Source organism: Arachis stenosperma, chromosome 10, assembly GCF_014773155.1.
Source record: "Arachis stenosperma cultivar V10309 chromosome 10, arast.V10309.gnm1.PFL2, whole genome shotgun sequence".
Lineage (NCBI taxonomy): Eukaryota > Viridiplantae > Streptophyta > Magnoliopsida > Fabales > Fabaceae > Arachis > Arachis stenosperma.
The window spans coordinates 80021906-80042447 of record NC_080386.1 but is presented as its reverse complement, the minus strand read 5'-3'; the positions used below and the strand labels follow the sequence as shown (position 1 = coordinate 80042447).

At 40.3% G+C, this 20542-nt stretch overlaps 1 non-coding gene across 1 annotated transcript; it reads right to left on the bottom strand.

Annotated features, from left to right (window-relative positions):
• Positions 1–403: 403 nt before the first annotated feature.
• LOC130959039 (small nucleolar RNA R71) lies at positions 404–511 on the bottom strand. The gene has a single exon (XR_009078136.1). It is a non-coding gene; the product is annotated as a small nucleolar RNA R71 (small nucleolar RNA).
• Between the last annotated feature and the right edge of the window lie 20031 nt (positions 512–20542).

Genomic DNA, 20542 nt, shown 5'->3' with positions numbered 1-20542 from the left:
CAAGGTGACCATAGCTTGCTTCATACCAACAATCTCTGTGGGATCGACCCTTACTCACATAAGGTTTATTACTTGGACGACCCAGTACACTTGCTGGTTAGTTGAACGGAGTTGTGAAAACAACCGATGCCATAATAATGATTTCATACAAATACAAAGAACATGGATCACAATTTCGTCCACCAAAGATCCTCATTAGTTTTTAGCTGAATTCTTGCAAATCTGTGACACTGTCAAGACTAATGGGGTTGACCCTGAGGTCTACAGACTTATGCTATTCCCTTTTGCTGTAAGAGACAGAGCTAGGATATGGTTGGACTCACAACCTAAAGAAAGCCTGAACTCTTGGGAAAAGCTAGTCAATGCCTTCTTGGCAAAGTTCTTTCCACCTCAAAAATTGAGTAAGCTTAGAGTGGAAGTCCAAACCTTCAGACAGAAGGAAGGAGAATCCCTCTATGAAGCTTGGGAAAGATACAAACAATTGATCAGAAAGTGTCCCTCTGATATGCTTTCTGAATGGAGCATCATAGGTATTTTCTATGATGGTCTGTCTGAACTGTCCAAGATGTCTTTGGATAGCTCTGCTGGAGGATCTCTTCATCTGAAGAAGACGCCTACAGAAGCTCAAGAGCTCATTGAAATGGTTGCAAATAACCAATTCATGTACACTTCTGAAAGGAATCCTGTGAACAATGGGACGAATCAGAAGAAAGGAATTCTTGAGATTGATACTCTGAATGCCATATTGGCTCAGAACAAAATATTGACTCAGCAAGTCAATATGATCTCTCAAAGTCTGTCTGGAATGCAAGCTGCACCAGGCAGTACTAAGGATGCTTCATCTGAAGAAGAAGCTTATGATCCTGAGAACCCTTCAATGGAAGAGGTGAATTACATGGGAGAACCCTATGGAAACACCTATAATTCTTCATGGAGAAATCATCCAAATCTCTCATGGAAGGATCAACAGAGACCTCAATAAGGTTTCAACAATAATAATGGTGGAAGAAACAGGTTTAGCAATGGCAAGCCTTTTCCATCATCTTCTCAGCAACAGACAGAGAATTCTAAGCAGAACAACTCTGACTTAACAACCATGGTCTCTGATCTAATCAAAACCACTCAAAGTTTCATGACTGAAACAAGGTCCTCCATTAGGAATTTGGAGGCACAAGTGGGACAGCTGAGCAAGAAAATTACTGAACTCCCTCCTAGTACTCTTCCAAGCAATACAGAAGAGAATCCAAAAGGAGAATGTAAGGCCATCAACATGGCCGAACTTGGAGAGGATGAAGAGGCAGTGAGCGCCACTGAGGAAGACCTTAATGGACGTCCACTGGCCTCCAATGAGTTCCCTAATGAGGAACCATGGGAATCTGAGGCTCACACTGAGACTATAGAGATTTCAATGGATTTACTTCTGCCATTCATGAGCTCTGATGAGTATTCTTCCTCTGAAGAGGATGAGTATGTCACTGAAGAGCAAGTTGCTAAATACCTTGGAGCAATCATGAAGCTAAATGACAAGTTATTTGGTAATGAGACTTGGGAGAACGAACCTCCTTTGCTCACCAAAGAACTGGATGACTTGTCTAGGCAGAAATTACCTCAAAAGAGACAAGACCCTGGGAAGTTTTCAATACCTTGTACCATAGGCACCATGACCTTTCAGAAGGCTCTGTGTGACTTAGGGTCAAGTGTAAACCTCATGCCTCTCTCTGTAATGGAGAAGCTAGGGATCTTTGAGGTAAAGCTGCAAGAATCTCACTAGAGATAGCAGACAATTCAAGAAAACAAGCTTATGGGCTTGTAGAGGATGTTCTAGTAAAGATTGAAGACCATTACATCCCTGCTGATTTCATAGTCCTAGAGACTGGGAAGTGCATGGATGAGTCCATCATCCTTGGCAGACCCTTCCTAGCCACAGCAAAGGCTGTGATTGATGTTGACAGAGGAGAATTGATCATTCAAGTGAATGAAGAATCCTTTGTGTTTAAGGCTCAATGATATCCCTCTGTCACCATGGAAAGGAAGCATGAAGAGCTTCTCTCAAAACAGAGTCAAACAGAGCCCCCACAGTCAAACTCTAAGTTTGGTGTTGGGAGGTTCCAACATTGCTCTGAGTATCTGTGAGGCTCCATGAGAGCCCACTGTCAAGCTACTGACATTAAAGAAGCGCTTGTTGGGAGGCAACCCAATGTTATATTTTATCTATTTTCCTTTGTTATTTTATGTTTTCTGTAGGTTGATGATCATGAGAAGTCACAAAATCAGTTGAAAAAGAAAAAACAGAATGAAAAACAGAAAGAAAAATAGCACACCCTGGAGGAAGACCTTGCTGGCGTTTAAACGCCAGTAAGGGTAGCAAATGGGCGTTTAACGCCCAGTTTGGCACCATTCTGGGCGTTTAACGCCAGAAAGGGGCACCAGACTGGCGTTAAGGCAAGAAGTTGGCGTTAAACGCCAGAAATGGGCACCAGCCCGGCGTTTAACGCCAAAATTGGCATAGAGAGCATTTTTGCTCGCCATTTGGTGCAGGGATGACTTTTCCTTGACACCTCAGGATCTGTGGACCCCACAGGATCCCCACCTACCCCACCACCCTCTCTCTCCTTCTTCACCCATTCACCAATCACCTCAACACCTCTTCCCCAAAAAAACCCCTCACCTATCAAATCCCACTATTCTCTTCACCACTCACATCCATCCTTCATAAAATCTCACATACCTCACCATTCAAATTCAAACCACTTTCCCTCCCAAACCCACCCATTCATAACCGAACCCTACCCCTCTCTCCACCCCTATATAAACCCATCTTCACTCCTTCATTTTCACACACCCTAACCACTACTTCTCCCCCTTTGGCCGAACCACAAAGCCATCTCCATCTCCTCTATTTCTTCTTCTTCTACTCTCTTCTTTCTTCTTTTGCTCGAGGACGAGCAAACGTTTTAAGTTTGGTATGGTAAAAGCATTGCTTTTTGTTTTTCCATAACCATTTATGGCATCTAAGGCCGGAGAAACCTCTAGAAAGAGGAAAGGGAAGGCAAAAGCTTTCACCTCCGAGTCATGGGAGATGGAGAGATTCATCTCAAGGGTGCATCAAGACCACTTCTATGAAGTTGTGGCCTTGAAGAAGATGATCCCCGAGGTCCCTTTCAAACTCAAAAAGAGTGAATATCCGGAGATCCGACATGAGATTCGAAGAAGAGGTTGGGAAGTTCTTACCAACCCCATTCAACAAGTCAGAATCTTAAGGGTTCAAGAGTTCTAGGCCAATGCATGGATCACCAAGAACCATGATCAAAAGTGTGAACCCGGACCCAAAAAATTGGCTTACAATGGTTCGGGGGAAATACTTAGATTTTATTATGGAAAATGTGAGGTTGGCATTCAACTTGCCCATGATGCAAGGAGATGAACACCCTTACACTAGAAGGGTCAACTTTGATCAAAGGTTGGACCAAGTCCTCACAGTCATTTGTGAAGAGGGTGCCCAATGGAAGAGAGATTCAAGAGGGAAGCCAGTTCAGCTGAGAAGGCATGACCTCAAGCCCGTGGCTAGGGGATGGTTGGAGTTTATCCAATGCTCAATCATTCCCACTAGCAACCGGTCCGAAGTTACTATAGACCGGGCCATCATGATTCATAGCATCATGATTGGAGAAGAGGTAGAAGTTCATGAGGTTATAGCCCAAGAACTTTATAAGGTGGCGGACAAGTCCTCTACCTTGGCAAGGTTTGCCTTTCCTCATCTCATTTGTCACCTCTGTTATTCAGTTGGAGTTGACATAGAGGGAGACATCCCCATTGATGAGGACAAGCCCATCACTAAGAAAAGGATGGAGCAAACAAGAGATCCCACTCATCATAAAATCCCTGAGATACCTCAAGGGATGCACTTTCCTCCACAAAACTATTAGGAGCAAATCAACACCTCCCTAGGAGAATTGAGTTCCAACATGGGACAACTAAGGGTGGAGCACCAAGAACATTCCATCCTCCTCTATGGAATTAGAGAAGATCAAAGAATCATGAGAGAGGAGCAACAAAGGCAAGGAAGAGACATTGAGGAGCTCAAGCACTTCATAAGATCTTCAAGAGGAAGAACAAGCCGCCATCACTAAGGTGGACCCGTTCTTTAATTTCCTTGTTCTTTATTTTCTTGTTTTTCGAATTTTATGCTTATGTTTATCCATGTTTGTGTCTTATGATCATTAGTGTCTTAGTGTCTATGCCTTAAAGTTATGAATGTCCTATGAATCCATCACCTTTCATAAATGAAAAATGTTCTTAATTGAAAAAGAGAAGAATTGCATGAATTTTGAATTTTATAACAGATTAATTATTTTGATGTGGTGGCAATACTTTTGTTTTCTGAATGTATGCTTAAACAATACATATGTCTTTTGAATTTGTTGTTCATGAATGGTTGGCTCTTGAAAGAATGATGAAAAAGGAGACATGTTACTGAGAATCTGAAAAATCATAAAAATAATTCTTGAAGCAAGAAAAAGCAGTGAATATTCAAAAAAAAAGAGAAAAAAAAGAGAGAAAAACGAAAAAAAAAGAAAAAAAAATAAAGTTGTGATCCAAGGCAAAAAGAGTGTGCTTAAGAACCCTGTACATCTCTAATTGGGGACTCTAGCAAAGCTGAGTCACAATCTGAAAAGGTTCACCCAATTATGTGTCTGTGGCATGTATGTATCCGGTGGTAAAACTGGAAGACAAAGTGCTTTAGGCCACGGCCAAGACTCATAAAGTAGCTGTGTTCAAGAATCATCATACTTAACTAGGAGAATCAATAACACTATCTGGATTCTGAGTTCCTATAGAAGTCAATCATTCTGAATTTCAAAGGATAGAGTGAGATGCCAAAACTATTCAGAGGCAAAAAGCTAAAAGCCCCGCTCATCTAATTAATACTGATCTTCATAGATGTTTTTGGAATTCATTGCATATTCTCTTCTCTTTATCTTACTTGGTTTTCAGTTGCTTGGGGACAAGCAACAATTTAAGTTTGGTGTTGTGATGAGCGGATAATTTATACGCTTTTTGGCATTATTTTTAGTATGTTTTAGTTAGTTTTTATTATATTTTCATTACTTTTTAGTTAAAATTCACTTTTCTGGACTTTACTATGAGTTTGTGTGTTTTTCTGTGATTTCAGGTATTTTCTGGCTGAAATTGAGGGACCTGAGCAAAAATCTGATTCAGAGGTTGAAAAGGACTGCAGATGCTGTTGGATTCTGACCTCCCTTCACTCGAAGTGGATTTTCTGGAGCTACAGAAGCCCATTTGGCGCGCTCTCAACGGCGTTGGAAATTAGACATCCTGGGCTTTCCAGCAATATATAATAGTCCATACTTTGCCCTAGATTTGATGGCCCAAACCGGCGTTTCAAATCAGCTCAAAACTGCCCGGCGTTAAACGCCGGAACTGGCACAAGAATGGGAGTTAAACGCCCAAACTGGTACAAAAGCTGGCGTTTAACTCCAAGAAAAGTCTCTACACGAAAATGCTTCAATGCTCAGCCCAAGCACACACCAAGTGGGCCCGAAAGTGGATTTTTATGTCATTTACTCAAGTCTGTAAACCCTAGGCTACTAGTTCTCTACAAATAGAACCTTTTGCTATTGTATTTTCATCTTTTGATCTTTGAATCTTTTGATCACTTTAGATCTCTAGATCATCTTTGGACGTCTAGTTCTTAGATCATTGGGAGGCTGGCCATTCGGCCATGCCTAGACCTTGTTCTTATGTATTTTCAATGGTGGAGTTTCTACACACCATAGATTAAGGTGTGGAGCTCTGTTGTACCTCGAGTATTAATGCAATTACTATTGTTCTTCTATTCAATTCAGCTTGTTCTTATTCCAAGATATTCATTCGCACTCAAGAACTTGATGAATGTGATGATTATGTGATGCTCATCATCATTCTCACTTATGAACGCGTGCCTGACAACCACTCCCGTTCTACAAGCAAACAAGGCTTGAATGTTTATCTCTTGAATTCCTTAATCAGAATCTTCGTGGTATAAGCTAGAATTGATGGCGGCATTCAAGAGAATCCGGAAGGTCTAAACCTTGTCTGTGGTATTCTGAGTAGGATTCAATGATTGAATGACTGTGACGAGCTTCAAACTCCTGAAGGCTGGGCGTTAGTGACAGACGCAAAAGAATCAATGGATTCTATTCCAACCTGATTGAGAACCGACAGATGATTAGCCGTGCCGTGACAGGGTGCGTTGAACATTTTCACTGAGAGGACGGGACTGTAGCCACTGACAACGGTGATGCCCAACATACAGCTTGCCATGGAAAGGAGTAAGAAGGATTGGATGAAGACAGTAGGAAAGCAGAGAGACGGAAGGGACAAAGCATCTCCATTCGCTTGTCTGAAGTTCTCACCAATGAATTACATAAGTATCTCTATCCTTGTTTTATGCTTTATTCGTATATCACCCATAACCATTTGAATCCGCCTGATTAAGATTTACAAGGTGACCATAGCTTGCTTCATACCAACAATCTCCGTGGGATCGACCCTTACTCGCGTAAGGTTTATTACTTGGACGACCCAGTGCACTTGCTGGTTAGTTGTGCAAAGTTGTGACAAAGAGTTGAGATTGCAATTGAGCGTACCATGTTGATGGCGCCATTGATGATCACAATTTCGTGCACCAGCTCCTCAAATAAAATGGGAAGTGGCACAGGCGTAATAATTGAAAGCAACCAGGGGACCCAAATCGAACTCTCCCTCAAATTTGGGTTCCCTGCCTCAAACAATCAGGCAGAATATGAGGCACTACTAGCTGGTTTGAAGCTGGCTAGGGAGGTTGGAGCTCAAAAACTTATCATCTTCAACGACTCACAAGTAGTCACTTCACAAATAACAGGAAACTACCAAGCCAAATATCCCACTATAAAAAAATACTTGGACCAAACCAGGGAATAGCTCGGACAACTCGGAGAGCATGAGATTCGACACATACACCGAGAACAGAATGCCCGGGCCGATGCACTCTCAAAACTAGCCAGCACTAAACCAGGAGGCAACAATAGAAGCGTTATCCAAGAAATTCTACAGAAGCCATCAATCTCAGAAGATGAAAAGGTCCTAGCCATAACAGGTCGCGATCAGGGATGGATGACCCCCAAAGTTAATTACCTCACAAGCCCTCCCTACAGATGAGAAAGAGGCAAAGAGGTTAAAACGGGAAGCACAATACTACACCATCATAAATAATACTTTATACAAAAGAGGAATTTCAACACCATTGCTAAAATGCGTGCCGACTTCCAACACTAAGGATATCCTAGAAGAAGTACACAGTGGCACTTGTGGCAATCACCTCGGAGCGCAAGCACTCGCCAAAAAAGTACTTCGGGCAGGATTCTATTGGCCAACTCTATAAAAAGAAGCCACAAAATTTGTAAAGACATGTTCGCCATGTCAAAAGCATGCCAACTTCCACACCGCTCCGCCAGAAGAACTCATCAGTATAACCTCACCTTGGCCATTCGCAAAATGGAAACTCGATCTCCTCGGACCTTTTCCTCAAGGATCGGGACAAGTCAAATTCCTCATTGTAGGAATAGACTACTTCACAAAATGGATTGAGGCAGAACCCCTAGCCAACGCCATACAGAAACATCGTCACAAGGTTCGGAGTTCCATACTCCATTACTACAAACAATGGTACCCAGTTCACAGACGCAAGCTTCAGAAAACTAGCGGCCGACCTGAATATAAAACAACAATTCACCTCTGTCGAGCACCCCCAAGCCAATGGGCAAGCCGAAGCTGCTAATAAAGTTATACTAGCAGGGTTAAAACGGAGATTACAGGATGCAAAGGGAGCCTGGGCTGAAGAGCTCCTGCAAGTCCTATGGGCATATCGAACGACTCCACATTCCACGATAAATGAGTCACCTTTCCGATTAGCCTACGGAATGGAGGCAATGATCCTAGTGGAGGTCGAAGAATGATCACCCAGAGTAATCCATTTTAACGAAAAAGCCAATTCCCAACTTCAAAGGGAAGAGCTCGACTTACTTCCAAAAATCCGAGAGAAAGCTCGGATAAGGGAAGAGGCGCTGAAAAGACGAATGGCCTCCAGATACAACCGAAAAGTAATACAGCGGGCCTTTGCTGAAAACGACCTCATCCTAATCCGAAACAACATAGGAACAACTCGACTTGGAGAAGGAAAGCTGGCAGCAAACTGGAAAGGACCCTTCCGAGTCATAGAAGTATTGGGAAAGGGCTACTACAAGCTTTCCGAACTCGACGGGCGAGAGCTTCCTAGATCATGGCACGCTTGCAACCTAAGAAGGTACTATAGCTAGGGATGATAAAAGATCTTGGACAAGGCACACTCTTTTTCCTGAAAAAGGTTTTTTAACGAGGCGCCTCGCCAAGATCTACAAATCACCCGACATAGGAAATTAACTACTCATGTATATTTGCATTCTTTTTTAATAAAATTTGTTCAGATTCTCTACAAACGTTCAAGTCGTATTATTCTGAAAATCCAGGGCATCCAGGTTAAAGGGCTCAGATGTTTTCTGCTTTTTCGAGGAAGGAGCACCAGAAGCAGCAGTAGAAGTTTGTAGAGGATCTGCCAGGCGAACCCGAGGAGTAGGGATCACCCTCCTCGGCCCAGGGGAACTCGGCACGGGCAGTTTCATGATGGTTTGAGAAAGCCCCACCCCAGCCGCCTTGACCGAGATGTTTTGTGCAACGGCTGCCTTTCTGGCTTTTTTGAAAGCCTTCATGAAGTCGTTGTTTTTCAACATTTCTGAAAAAACAGAAAAGACGGAATCAACAAACAAAAGTCATGGATCACAGGGGTAAAATAGAATAAAATGAAAACACGTCAGTCAGTACCCAACACATTTCGGACCAAAGACGGGTCCCCCAGAAATTTCTTAGTATCCAGATGCGGAGGCTCCTACCAAATATCCTCCAATACACTCACAAAGGCCTGTTCGACCTCGTCCAACATCTCCCAAGTATACCGAGACACCATGACATTCTTTTGCCACTCAAGAGGAAAAGCAGGTTCATCATTTTCATTAAGAAAAAAGGGGCGAACCCCCTCAACAGCTCAAACTTTAAAGAAATAGTTTTTAAAGTCCTTAAAGGACTCGTCATACATGGCAAAGACTTTGTGCCCTTGAACAGATCTAAAGGAAACCCAAGAAGCTTTCTTTTTTGAATAGGCCCCAGGCTTGGCCGAAACAAACAAATAGAGGAAAAGAGTTAGAGAAGGCTTGATGCCTAACTCTTGACACAGCAGCTGAAAAATTTTTATGAAACCCCACGAATTGGAATGAAGCTGGGATGGAGCATTGTTACAAGACCACAACAAGATGGTCTCAAAAGCGGAAAAAGGAAAAGTAATGTCCAACAGACTAAAGAAGTATTCATAAGCATACAAATAGGGGCGCTTCCCCTCGACTGAAGTAGGAAAACAAACTCTCTCATTGGAATCAGGTGCTACCAGCTCGTAATTCCCTTCCTGGGCACCACTACCACAAACCCTATGGTGTTTTCGCAGCTCTCTACAGAAGTCAGAATCCACCACTGAAAGACATAGAAGAACTATGGAATCCACCCAATTGGCCATGCCCTCAGGGACTTGGGAAGACGTCTCAACAATATTCTTGCGAGAAGCCATAAGACCAACTAGACCTACAATAAAGAAAAGAAAAGAATATCGGATTACTAAAACACATCTCGGACAGCAGCAAAACAACTCAACTGCACAACCCAGCACATTACAAGCAACAAAATGAGTCCCCAGGACTTACACTAAAAATCCTGGGGCACCATTTGGGGGCAGCTACAGTACAAGAACCCAAGAAGATTTACAAAGCCCACACCCCAGCGACAACTCCTTCCTTTCAAGCCAGAAACAATACCCGAATCAGAAATCATCAAAACATCGTCTTCATCAAAAGAAAAACTACCAACAGAACCTAAACCTACTAAAGGAGCAACCTTTTTCAAGCGGCGGCAACATGCAAAACCCTAGAGACACTACACGGAAGAGCAAAAAGAAGACCAGAACACGTACATCACAGCGGCAGTCAAGCATGGCAATATGAAAAGATTCAAGCTTTCCAACATAGATAAAGGCAAAATCAAAACTTTATTCCAAAGCAAGAACAGAAACAAGGAAAAGGTTCAAGCTTTCCAACGTACAAAATCAAAGCGTCATCAAAAGGATCAAAAACAAAGTAGCAGAAATAAACGGTGAAGAGAAAGCAAAACCAACCTGGAAGAAGGAGGAAAGCTTTGAAGGAAAAAGCCGAAAAGCAGAGTAGAGCAGCAAGGCTCGACCATGAAGCAGAAGCACCAGTGAATGCTAGAAACGTCACAAAAAGAAGATGAGAAAGGCAGGACAGAAAATGGCGAAAAAGAAGGGAAGTTACAGGAAAAAGAAAATCGTCTCTTGGGTACAAAATTTGAATAAAGGAACCAAGAGAAATGGGGCATTAAAAGCCAATTAAATGAGGGCGTTAAACCCTCGCACGTTTCCAAAGCGGGAGCGCTAAAAGCAAAAAATGCGCGCTTTTGAAAAAAAAAGAGAACATAAGCGTTCCGCATTCAAAAAGGAGCTCTACAAAGATAAAGCAACAAAATGCTCGAGTTTCGGCTTTTCCTGAGCAGGCTCGAAGTCCAAAACTCAACCTCCAGATAAAGATCGAGCTCGAGCAGGGGCACTGTTCATACCCTGGGTCGAGCTGGCCGACCCGGAATGTTCTACAGACAAAGCGACCGACCTCTTCAGGTTAGGACAACCCGACCTCTTTCTTAAAGAGCTCGGCCAAGTCACCAGCAAAGCCCAAAGAAGGGCCCAAATAGAGGAACACGCCCCAAATTCTATGGGAGCCTAAGTCTACAGAGAGAAGGGCGGTTCCCTTGAAGATAAGATGACCTCACTTGAAGATAAGATAAAGATAAGATAAGATAACTAACTTATCTTATCTAAGAAGGTCATTCTACGCCATTATAAATACACTAGAGCACCCAGGTATAACTCATACTCTGATTCTACTCAATACTTGCTTAATACCCTTGCTAACTTAAACATCGGAGTCCCTTGCAGGTACCCCCCACCCTCCGGGGACGAAGGATCAGCACCACCACCAAGTCGAACACAACAACCCCGACCAGCACAGAAGATCTCGTCCGAAATCGACCCACAGTTTCAGGTAACCATCGGAACAGTTATCCACTTGGCTCCAGGATGCATATGTCCTCTAGAACTTGGTCCAAGCGCTTATCTACTCTCACCATTCTCCTATTAAAAGATTCTGGATCATCTTGTAGTTGAGGCAGCTTGAAGACCTCTCTTATTCTGTCCAGGTCGAAGTAAATAATCTTCCCTCTGACCATGGTTCGAAAGGTATAGAAAGCGGTTCCAGTCATTCTCTGCCTCTCTGTTTGCCACAGATTTGAGTAGAATTCCTGAACCATATTTCTACCCACCTTTGTCTCAAGATTAGCTTGAATTTCCCAGCCTCTATTTCGAATCTGCTCTTGGATCTCCGGATATTCGTCTTCTTTCAAATTAAATTTAACTTCCGGGATTACTAACCTTAGACCCATTATTTTGTGGTAATAGTCTAAATGTTCCTTGGTTAAGAACCTCTCTTGATTCCAAAGTGATTTTGGATTATTCTCTTTCTTGCCTCTTGAAGTGGTTTGTTTTCTCTTAGGAGCCATGATCTTAGTAAGTCTTAGCTCAGTGATCACGCAAAACACACCAAACTTAGAGGTTTGCTTGTCCTCAAGCAAAAGAAAGGAAAGGAGAGGAGAAGGAGGAGAGCCAAATTCGAATTGTGGAGGAGAGGGGGTGGCCGAATGTGAATTTAAAAGGAAGGGGTGGGTTCAAAAATTTTTGAAAAATATATGATAGAAGATATGATTTGTAAAAGATAAGTATGAAATGCAAAAGATGTAATTTTAAAATTGAAAAGATGGGAGAGAATTTTGAAAAAGATAAAACTAAATTGGAAAAGATAGTATGATGAGTTGAAAAAGATTTGAAAAGATATTAAAAAGATAGATGGGTTTTGCAAAAGATTTGAAAAGAAATAAAAAAGATATATGAGTTTTGAAAAAAGATTTGAAAAGAAGAAAAGATTTTTAGGATTAAGAGTTATTTTTGAAATTTGAAATTGAAAGATGAGGATTTGTAATGTGTTTATGCTAGAAATTATTGATGAAAACATAAAAAAAAAAACAAAAAAAATTAGTTGGAAAACAAAACTACCTCCCCTCCACGTTCCTGGCGTTAAACGCCCAAATGTTGCCTGTTTTGGGCGTTTAACGCCCAACTGTAGCTTGTTTTGGCCGTTTAACGCCCAGTTGTTACTTGTTTTGGGAGTTTAACGCCCAGCCAGGAATACCACAGACGAGGTTTAGACTTTTCGGATCTCAGGAATGCTGCCAATTGATTCTAGCTTATACCACGAAGACTCTGGTTTCACGGAATTGAATACTCTGTTGTCAGGAGAGGCAGTCAAACTCGTGAACCAGGAACCCAAGAGATATACATTCAATCTAAGGTAGAACGGAAGTGGTTGTCAGGCACGCATTCATAGGTTGAGAATGGTGATGAGTGTCACGGATCATCACATTCATTATGTTGAAGTGCGAATGAATATCTTAGAATAGAAACAAGTGTGATTGAATAGAAAACAGAAATAATTGCATTAATTCATCGAGACACAGCAAAGCTCCTCACCCCCAACCATGGGGTTTAGAGACTCATGCCGTAGAAGATACAAATTCAGATGTAAAATGTCATGATGTACAAAATAAATCTCTAAAAGTAGTTTTTATACTCAACTAGTGACCTAGGTTTATAGAAAATGAGTAAACTAAGATAGATAGTGCAGAAATCCACTTCTGGGGCCCACTTGGTGTGTGTTGGGGCTGAGCATTGAAGCTTTCATGTGCATAGGCTATTTTTGGAGTTAAACGCCAAGTTATAACCTGTCATTTGACTCTAGCTTGTAACCTGTTTCTGGAGTTTAACGCCAGGATAGGGCAGAAAGCTGGCGTTGAACGCCAGTTTGCGTCGTCTAAACTTGGAAAAAGTATTGACTATTATATATTGCTGGAAAGCTCTGGATGTCTACCTTCCAACGCAATTAAGATCACGTCATTTGGACTCCTATTGCTCCAAAAATTCCATTTCGAGTGCAGGGAGGTCAGAATCCAACAGCATCTGCAGTCCTTTTTCAGCCTCTAAATCAGATTTTTGCTCAGGTCCCTCAATTTCAGCTAGAAAATACTTGAAATCATAGAAAAACACACAGACTCATAGCAAAGTCCAGAAATGTGATTTTTGCATAAAAACTAATAAAAATATACTAAAAAGTAGCTAGATCCTACTAAAAACTATATGAAAATGCCCCCAAAAAGCGTATAAAATATCTGCTCATCAGTAATGCCCCAACATCTTTTCAGAGGTGTATGCTTTCAATTTTTCTGATATGGTTGAAAAGTTTATTGAGGTATTTATGGATGATTTTTCTGTTTTTGGTAATTCTTTTGAATCCTGCCATAAGCATTTATCTCTAGTCGTGAAACGGTGTCAAGAATGAAACCTTGTTTTAAATTGGGAAAAATGTCATTTTATGGTTACAGAAAGTATTGTTCTTGGACACCGGATTTTAAGCAAAGGGATTGAGGTTGATAGAGCCAAGGTGGAGGTAAATGAAAAATTACCACCACCATCTAATGTTAAGGCAGTCCGGAGTTTCTTGGGTCATGCAGGATTTCACAAAACATTTATAAAGGATTTTTCTAAGATTCCTAAACCATTGAGCAACCTACTAGTTGCTGATGTTCCTTTTGTATTTGATACTAACTGTCTGCATGCTTTTGAAACTCTAAAAGCAAAACTTACCTCTACTCCTATCATAGCTCCCCCTAACTGGGATTTGCCATTTGAATTGTTGTGTGATGCTAGTGATTATGCTATAGGAGTTGTGTTAGGACAGAGGCATGGCAAGCTTATACATGTCATTTACTATGCTAGCCGTGTGCTAAATGATGCTCAAAAGAATTACACAACTACAGAAAAAGAATTATTAGCTATTGTGTATACTATTGATAAGTTTAGGTCTAATTTAATTTGTTCTAAGGTTATTATTTATACTGATCATGCTGCTTTGAAGTACCTTTTAACCAAACAGGATTTTAAACCAAGATTAATCAGATGGGTGCTACTGCTTCAGGAGTTTGATATTGAGATCAAAGACAGGAAAGGGTCAGAAAATCAAGTAGCTGACCACCTTTCCAGTATTGAACCTGAAGAGGGCATGCAACCACCCACAGTTGTGACTGAGACATTTTCGGATGAGCAACTATTCACCATTCAGTAGGCTCCATGGTTTTGTAGACATTTGATGACTGCGCATCATGTTATGTTTTTCTATGCTTTTTCATATAAAAAATTAGTTTATAATGCCCAATTATTGAGTATTTGTTGTGCTTAAGTTGTATATTACTTTGATCTTTTGATTTCATAAATTTTGTAGAAAATGGTGGAAAAAGAAGCAAAAAGCACAAAACAAGCAAAGGAAGCTGGCGTGCCTGGGCGTGGCATGCCAGGCATATGAAAGAGAAAGGGTGCTCAACACTACACAATGGGCGTGGCATGCCAGTTATATTTTTTAGGGAAGGGAGGAAGTTGCATCACTATAGGCGTGCCACTTGGTGTTTTGGATGTGGCACGCCAGGCCAACATTCCAGCAAAGAAGGTTGAAGAGTTCTACATGGGCGTGGCACGCTAGTCTTGGGCGTGGCACGCCGGGGTATTTATCACCCTAACCTTTTTCTCTTCAAAGGACCATAACTTACGCTACACAACTCCAAATGATGGGATGTTTAAGGTGTTGGAAAGTTGATATCTAGAGCTTTCTAACGATATATAACACTCTATAGTGGACATTAAATATGGAGGTGAAAAAGACCATTCTTTTAGCATCACAAGCTGGGCGTGTCTATGGGCATGCTAGTGGGCGTGGCACGCCAGTTTTACTTTCAAAAGGGGCGTGGCATGCCAGTTTCACAACACAAGGGGCGTGGCACGCCAAGAAGAGGTGTGGTACACTAAGAATGGGCGTGGCACGCTGGGGTATTTGACAGACTGATCTTTTCTCCTTCAAATGGGCATAACTTGAGCTACAAAGGGCCAAATGAGTTGATTTTAGCGGCGTTAGAAAGATGATGATGAGCGGATAATTTATACGCTTTTTGGCATTGTTTTTATATAGTTTTTAGGATGATTAAGCTACTTTTAGGGATGTTTTCATTAGTTTTTATGTTAAATTCACATTTCTGGACTTTACTATGAGTTTGTGTGTTTTTTTGTGATTTCAGGTAAATTCTGACTGAAATTGAGGGATTTGAGCAAAACTCTGAAAAAGGCTGACAAAAGGACTGCTGATGCTGTTGGAATCTGACCTCCCTGCACTCGAAATGGATTTTCTGGAGCTACAGAACTCCAAATGGCGCGCTCTCAACGGCGTTGGAAAGTAGACATCCAGGGCTTTCCAGCAATATATAATAGTCCATACTTTATTCGAAGAATGACGACGCAACTTGGCGTTGAACGCCAAGTACACGCTGCTGTCTGGAGTTAAACGCCAGAAAAACGTCATGATCCGGAGTTGAACGCCCAAAACACATCATAACTCGAAATTCAACTCCAAGAGAAGCCTTAGCTCGTGTATTGATCAAGCTCAGCCCAAGCACACACCAAGTGGGCCCCGGAAGTGAATTTATGCATCAATTACTTACTCATGTAAACCCTAGTAGCTAGTCTAGTATATATAGGACATCTATCTATTGTATTAGACATCCTGGATTGTGTTTTTGATCTAGTGATCACGTTTTAGGGGGCTGGCCTCTCGGCCATGCCTGGACCTCTTTCACTTATGTATTTTCAACGGTGGAGTTTCTGCACACCATAGATTAAGGGTGTGGAGCTCTGCTGTACCTCAAAGATTAATGAAGTTCTATTTTCTCTTATTCAATTCTCTATCTTATTCTTAGTCCAAGATATTCATTCGTACTCAAGAACATGATGAATGATGATGAGTTAGATAACCCTCATTATTATTCTCACTTATGAACACACGTGATTGACAACCACTTCCGTTCTACATGCAACAAGGCTTGAATGTGTATCTCTTAGATTCCCCAACAGAATCTTCGTGGTATAAGTTAGATAGATGGCGGCATTCATGAGGATCCGAAAAGTCTAAATCTTGTCTATGGTATTCCGAGTAGGATTCTAGGATTGGATGACTGTGACGAGCTTCAAACCTGTAACCTGCTGGGCGTTAGTGACAGACGCAAAAGAGGGATTCTATTCCAGTAGGGGAGGGAACCGACCGGTGATTGGCCGTACTGTGACAGAGTGCGTGAACATTAGCTTTCACTGCGAGGATGGGATGTAGCCACTGACAACGGTGATGCCCTATACAAAGCTTGCCATGGAAAGGAGTAAGAAGGATTGAGTGGAAGCAATAGGAAGGCAGGCGTCCGAGAGCTCTACAGCATCTCCATTCCGCTTATCTGAAATTCCCACCAATGAATCTGCATAAGTATTTTTATCCCTTTTATTTTATCTATTTTATTATTTGAATCTAATTAAGTATCATGTTTAATCCGCCTAACTGAGATCTACAAGGTGACCATAGCTTGCTTCATACCAACAATCTCTGTGGATTCGACCCTTACTCACGTAAGGTTATTACTTGGACGACCCAGTACACTTGCTGGTTAGTTGAACGGAGTTGTGAATTCAAGTTAAGAAAATAAACAGTGCCCTAAGGGTATATTCATACTAAAGCTCAAAAGATAGAAGAACATAGTGATCACAATTTCGTCCACCAAGTTTTTGGCGCCGTTGCCGGGGATTGTTCGAGTATGGACAACTGACGGTTCATCTTGTTGCTCAGATTAGGTAATTTTCTTTTAAAAAAAATCTTTTTTTTAAAATTTTTCTTTTATTTTTCGTTTTTCTAAACTTTATTTTCGAAAAAATTAATAAAAATCCAAAAAAAAAAATTTAGAAAATTAAAAAATCAAAAATATTTTATGTTTCTTGTTTGAGTTTTGAGTCAATTTTTAAGTTTGGTGTCAATTGCATGCTTTAAAAATTTTTCTTGCATTTTTTTCGAAAATTTCATGCATTCATAGTGTTCTTCATGATCTTCAAGTTGTTCTTGACAAGTCTTCTTGTTTGATCTTGATGATTTCTTGTTTTGTGTCTTTTCTTGTTTTTCATGTGCATTTTTGCATTCATATTTTTCATGCATTAAAAATTTCTAAGTTTGGTGTCTTGCATGTTTCCTTTGCATCAAAATTTTTTCAAAATTATGTTCTTGATGTTCATCATGATCTTCATAGTGTTCTTGGTGTTCATCTTGACATTCATAGCATTCTTGCATGCATCTTGTGTCTTGATCCAAAATTTTCATGTTTTGGGTCATTTTTGTGTTTTTCTTTAAAAATTTAAAAAATCAAAAATATCTTTTTCTTAATTCCCTCCAAAATTTCGAAATTTTGGGATTGACTTGGTCAAAAATTTTCAAAATTAGTTGTTTCTTACAAGTCAAGTCAAAATTTCAAAATTTTAAAAATCTTATTTTTTCAAAATCTTTTTCAAAATCATATCTTTTTCAATTTTTTTCTATTTTTCGAAAATTTCAAAAATCTTTTTCAAATTATTTTCAAAATCTTTTCCTTATCTTTATATGTAATTTTCGAAAATTCACTAATAATTAATGTGATTGGTTCAAAAATTTGAAGTTTGTTACTTTCTTGTTAAGAAAGGTTCAATCTTTAAATTCTAGAATCTTATCTTGTAGTTTCTTGTTAGTGAAGTAAGTGATTTCAAAAGTTTTGAATTAAATCTTTTTATCTTTTATTTTATCTTTTTCAAAAATTTTATATTTTTCAAAATTTGATTTCAAAATATCTTATCTAATTTGCTATCTTCTTATCTTTTTCAATTTTGATTTCAAATCTTTTTCAATCAACTAACTAACTTTTTGTTTGTTTCTTATCTTTTTCAAAACCACCTAACTAATTTTCCCTCTTCTATTTTCGAAAATATCTCTCTCTTTTTCAAAAATTCTTTTCTTATTAATTAACTGTTTCATGTTTTAATTTTAATTACAATTTATCTCTAATTTTCGAAAATCACTAACTCTTTTTCAAAATTATTTTCGAAATTCCTCTTCTCTTTTCTTCTTCTATTTAATTATTTAATTACTAACACTTCTCTTCACTTCTCTTCATCCATAAAACCGAATCCATTCTTCATCCTTCTACCCCCTTCTTTTTCTACTAACTTAAAGGAAGCTCTATACTGTGACATAGAGGATTCCTTTTTCTTTTCTTGTTTTCTTCTTTTTCATATGAGCTGGAACAAGGATAAAGGCACTCTTGTTGAAATTGATCCAGAACCTGAAAGGACTCTGAAGAGAAGATTAAGAGAAGCTAAATTACAACAATCCAAAAACATCTTTAAGAGAAACAACCTTTCAGAAATTTTCGAACAGGAGAAGGACATGGCAGCCGAAAATAATAATAATAATGCAAGGAGAGTGCTTGGTGACTTCACAAAGCCAACATCCAAGTTTGATGGAAGAAGCATCTCCATTCCTGCCATTGGAGCCAACAACTTTGAGCTTAAGCCTCAACTAGTTGCTTTAATGCAACAAAACTGCAAGTTTTATGGACTTCCATCTGAAGATCCCTATCAGTTTTTAACTGAATTCTTGCAGATCTGTGAGACTGTAAAGACGAATGGAGTTGATCCTGAAGTCTACAGACTCATGCTTTTCCCTTTTGCTGTCAGAGACAGAGCTAGAGTATGGTTGGATTCTCAACCCAAGGATAGCCTGGACTCATGGGATAAGCTTGTCACTGCATTCTTAGATAAGTTCTTTCCTCCTCAAAAGCTGAGCAAGCTGAGAGTGGATGTTCAAACCCTCAAACAAAAAGATGGTGAATCCCTCTATGAAGCTTGGGAAAGATACAAGCAGCTGACTAAAAGATGTCCATCTGACATGTTTTCAGAATGGACCATATTAGATATATTCTATTATGGTCTCTCTGAATTTTCGAAAATGTCATTGGACCATTCTGCAGGTGGATCTATTCACCTGAAGAAAACGCCTGGAGAGGCTCAAGAACTCATTGACATGGTTGCAAACAACCAGTTCATGTATACTTCTGAGAGGAATTCCGTGAATAATGGGGTACCTCAGAAGAAAGGAGTTCTTGAAATTGATGCTCTGAATGCCATACTGGCTCAGAACAAAGTGTTGACACAACAGGTCAACATGATCTCTCAAAATCTGAATGGATTGCAACATGCATCCAACAGTAATAGAGAGGCAACTTCTGAAGAAGCTTATGATCCTGAAAACCCTGCCATGGCAGAGGTTAATTACTTAGGTGAACCTTATGGAAACACCTATAACTCATCATGGAGAAATCATCCAAATTTCTCATGGAAGGATCAACAAAAACCTCAACAAGGTTTTAACAATGGTGGACGTACAAGGCTGAATAATAGTAAGCCATATCCATCATCTTCTCAGCAACAGACAGAGAACTCTGAACAAAATAATTCTAATTTAGCCAATATAGTCTCTGATCTGTCAAAGGCCACTTTCAGTTTTATGAATGAAACCAGATCCTCCATTAGAAATTTGGAGGCACAAGTGGGCCAGCTGAGTAAGAAAGTTATTGAAACTCCTCCCAGTATTCTCCCAAGCAATACAGAAGAAAATCCAAAAGGAGAGTGCAAAGCCATTGATTTAATCAAAGTGGCCGAATGCACTAGGGAGGAGGAGGACGAAAATCCTAAGGAGGAAGACCTCCTGGGACGTCCCTCAAGCAAGAAGGAGTTTCCTATTGAGGATCCAAAGGAATCTGAGGCTCATACAGAGAACATAGAGATTCCAATGAACCTCCTTCTGCCATTCATGAGCTCTGAAGACTATTCTTCCTCTGAATAGGACGAAGATGTGACTGGAGTGCAAGCTGCTCTATATTTAGGAGCTATCATGAAACTGAATGCTAAGCTGTTTGGTAATGAGACTTGGGAAAGTGAACCCCCCTTGCTCATTAGTGAACTAGAAACTTGGATTCAGAGAACCCTACCTCAAAAGAAGCAAGATCCTGGCAAGTTCTCAATACCTTGTACCATAGGCAACATGAGCTTTGAAAAAGCTCTATGTGATCTGGGATCTGGGATAAACCTTATGCCACTCTCTGTAATGGAGAAGCTGGGGATCATTGAGGTACAACCTGCCTTGTTCTCATTACAACTGGCAGACAAGTCAGTGAGACAAGCTTATGGAATAGTAGAGGACGTCCTAGTAAAGGTTGAAGGCCTTTACATCCCTACTGATTTCATAATCCTAGACACTAGGAAGGAAGATGATGAATGCATCATCCTAGGAAGACCTTTCCTAGCCAC